At 41.7% G+C, this 3,632-nt stretch overlaps 1 protein-coding gene across 3 annotated transcripts in view; it reads right to left on the bottom strand.

The window, feature by feature from the left end:
• Positions 1–1,645, bottom strand: part of LOC139374981 (SAM and SH3 domain-containing protein 1-like) — a 39,893-nt gene extending 38,248 nt beyond the window's left edge. For 2 of the 3 annotated variants that reach the window (XM_071116282.1, XM_071116283.1), the window contains exon 1: positions 1,484–1,615. The gene's annotated coding sequence lies outside the window, so the exon portion shown is untranslated. Of the gene's footprint in view, positions 1–1,483 lie in introns of all 3 variants that reach the window. The other variant, XM_071116284.1, reaches the window with a different exon arrangement.
• Between the last annotated feature and the right edge of the window lie 1,987 nt (positions 1,646–3,632).

Raw genomic sequence — 3,632 nt, 5'->3', positions numbered from 1 at the left:
ATAAGTGTTGATATTAGTTGGCAGGGGTCTTGACTTCAACATTTGTGTCTTGATGAATTTCTAAAACCTTTAGATTTTTTTGGTTGATGTTTTCTAAAAAAAAAGACCCCTTTTTCATCTGTTTGAAAAGCCTTTGCATTTCTCTAATATTTAGGATATACAAATGGTTGACAAATGTATATATACACACACACTACCGGTCAAAAGTTTTAGAACACCTGCTTATTTGAGCTGTTCTTGCCATAATATGGACTTGGTCTTTTACCAAATAGGGCTATCTTCTGTATACCACCAATACCTTGCCACAACACAACTGATTGGCTCAAACGCATTAAGGAGGAAAGAAATTCCACAAATTAACTTTTAACAAGGCACGCCTGTTAATTGAAAAGCATTCCAGGTGACTACCTCATGAAGCTGATTGAGAAAATGCCAAGAGTGTGCAAATCTGTCATCAAGGCAAAGGGTGGCTATTTCAAGAATCTGAAATATATTTTGAATTGTTTAAAACTTAAATGGTTACTACATGATTCCATATGTGTTATCATAGTGTTGATGTCTTCACTATTATTCTACAAGGTAGAAAATAGTAAAAATAAAGAAAAACCCTTTAACGAGTGCAGTAGGTGTTCTAGAACTTTTGACCGGTAGTGTATGCCTTAAATTTCTCAAAAAACAGACTCTTAGCTTTCGTTTGACTCCAGATTTGACAAGCGCCTATGAACTTCACATGTTGGTGCTCATGGGTCCTTTTAGATGGAAAATGACCCTATGCACAAGGGCAAATTTAACCTCAACAGAACATTTTACAAAGACATTTCCTTGAAGAGCAGTGCAGATGCAAAGTTTGGAAACAGAACGACGGTTTGTGCCGTTGACGGGTCATTCCGTTACCAAACTTTGCATCTGCATTGTTCAAAGAAAACGTGTTTTTGTAAAAAAAAAATGTTCAGTGGAAATGGTTAAAAGTCGCCCTTGTGCACAGACTTGTATAGTTTGTTTAACTTAGCAATCATTGTTTTTTTTGTTTGGCATACATTTTACCGCATCCCTCTGTCCACCGTATCATTCTCCACATCCCTTTGGGTCATGTATCAACACAGTCTAATCACAGGGGACTGGGTCATACCCATACATCATAGCTATCATGTATACCACGACACAGTCTTAAAGCAGGGTCATACACACCATTACACACCTTGGCGAAACAGGACGAAACCAAGGGAAGGAACCACAGATTCAGCGAATTAAAAAGGCGAGCTCACAGCCACGAAAGACGTTTACATCCTTAAAGAACTTCTTGACTTTTCATCCTCTGAAAGAAGGATACCGTCGGCAAACCAAAACTAAATGTACAGCCTTCGTTAAACTCGACTTCCAATTGTATCTGCAAAAACCTAACAAAAAAAGAAAACTTATTTCCCAGCTGAGAGAAAGAGAGAGTAAAGGGAGAAGAAAAGGGCTCCTTAAATTCTAAACTCACCACAAGTTGGCAGCCTGTTTGTTATGTTCTCCAGTTGTGCTACACAGCTGGAACGACAGTCAGTCTCCTCTTTCTCTTTTCAAACTTGACTGAGTCACCACTCAGAACAGTCAGGGGAGAACAATGCAACTCAAAGAGCAGTGTCCAGCACACATGAAATATAGCCAGGGGACGACTACAGAATGACGCTGGAGCTGCAGTGAGGGTGGGGCTCCGTGTGTGGCTCTGTGTGCGTGTGGCTGCTGTAAGGAACGGGGTGGAGCTCGCTGCCCCAGCTGCAAGGACAGCACACTGCCATACACACCGACTCACAGCTAGATAACATAAACCACTATGAGTGTTAGGGGGAGGGGGGGTCAAATTATATGTAGGCATTCATTCCGATTGGTTAAGGGTTACATTTTTGGATAGGGTTAAAACAGAAACAACTCGACCGCTAAGTTAAGGCATTAATTCCAAATGATTAAGGTAAGGGTTAAGGCTCGGGATTGGGTAAAAAAAAAAATAAGAGTGCCAAGCACTGAGATTGAACCCGTGATCCTCGGAGACGGAGCTCACGGCTTACACCCATCAACCATCACTAGCAAGCCATGAGCCTACTTGATGGTAAGTGCTCACCTTTGCCCCTAGAGGCTAGTATTGAATACCTGGACAAATGTGGAATATTGCATTGAATCTGGAGTGATTTGGCTGGTGTGTAGAACACATGTATCCTCCAAAACAATCTCCTGCTGTTTTACGAGTTTTAACCACAAAAAGGTTATTCAAGCACGGATGAGGACTTTCTACCAGAAATATTTGACGCTAAATGAGTATGGTGCAAAATGAACTTAGAAACAGCAGAAAAAAGGGGCAAGATTTAGTTATGCTCATTCAACCCAACGTCTCACTGACCACCAGCAGAGGGCAGCAAAAGGCAACAACTAGCCCATTCAGAGATTCTCCCCTTCTTGTTTCACAGAGGGTGAAGGAAACTGAGGGGAGATCAGGGGGCCAAGGGCTCTGGTCTGGAAAGACGCGTCCCACTGTGCTCAGAGTACTTTTGGTACTGCAGTTTAGCTGGTTGAGCCCAAAAAGGTTAATTCACATAGAGAAGTTCAATAAAAACAATCCTAAAAAGACACCATGGTTATCACCTTTGTGCCAAAAATACCCATATCATTTTTCCAGCAATTGTCTTCGAGGCCGATTTTCTTTCTCTATCACTGATAGCCGAAGGTTTTAACATTTTATATGACCATCCAATGTCTGCCATGCTTCTGGATGACTTTAAATCGTGGCTGTTCGCATTTGCGCCAGTGCGCACTGAGTGCACGTGCGTAAGTGTTATCGTCTCTGTAAAGCAGATGTCAACGACCACCGAAACGGTGTACGTGAATGCGAGTAGATTACCTTGAAAACAACGGTCGGCCATCAGTGGGAAGCCTTTCTAAATACTGTATTGACAAAATTATTCTAAAGGAATGCATACTATTCAAGATGACAATGCATAATGTATTTATGAGATCAAACAACTATTTATGGACAAAGGGCGCCAATCTCAACAGCCTCTGGTGAGAATCTCTTAATCCTCCTAAAACAAACATCAATCACAATCAATAAACATCTACAGGTAAAATCTAACAAAGTCCGATTTACAGGTATAGAACAGTTTACTGCACTAATAAAATCACCACAGTATGACTCTGAAGATTAACAGTATGATGCCTTTCCCCCCTCAGGGACTAAATTCAACATTGTTGATATCCACAACAAATATGCATATCTTTGTTTGACCTTCCGTGACTGGCCCCAATATAAGCCTCCTCACGCCTACTGTATGAGACAAAGGGTGGGAAAATCCTGTGTCTGTCTTCTAATATTAACCCCAGTACCTCCAGCGTACATCAAAGCTATTTAAAAAAACAAAAAAAAACATTATTGAACCTTCATTTAACTAGGCAAGTCAGGTAAGAACAAATTCTTATTTACAATGGCCTACACCGGCCAAAACCGGACGACGCTGGGCACCGCCCTTTGGGACTCCCAATCATGGTCGGTTGTGAAACAGCCTGGATTCGAACCAGGGTGTCTGCAGTGACGCCTCTAGCACTAAGATGGTGCCTTAGACCGCTGCGCCACTCAGGAGCTATGACAGGGTAGCCAGGAA

Source organism: Oncorhynchus clarkii, chromosome 19 (assembly GCF_045791955.1).
Source record: "Oncorhynchus clarkii lewisi isolate Uvic-CL-2024 chromosome 19, UVic_Ocla_1.0, whole genome shotgun sequence".
NCBI classification, from domain to species: domain Eukaryota; kingdom Metazoa; phylum Chordata; class Actinopteri; order Salmoniformes; family Salmonidae; genus Oncorhynchus; species Oncorhynchus clarkii.
The sequence above is the reverse complement of the archived record's forward strand: the minus strand, read 5'-3'. Positions and strand labels throughout refer to the sequence as shown.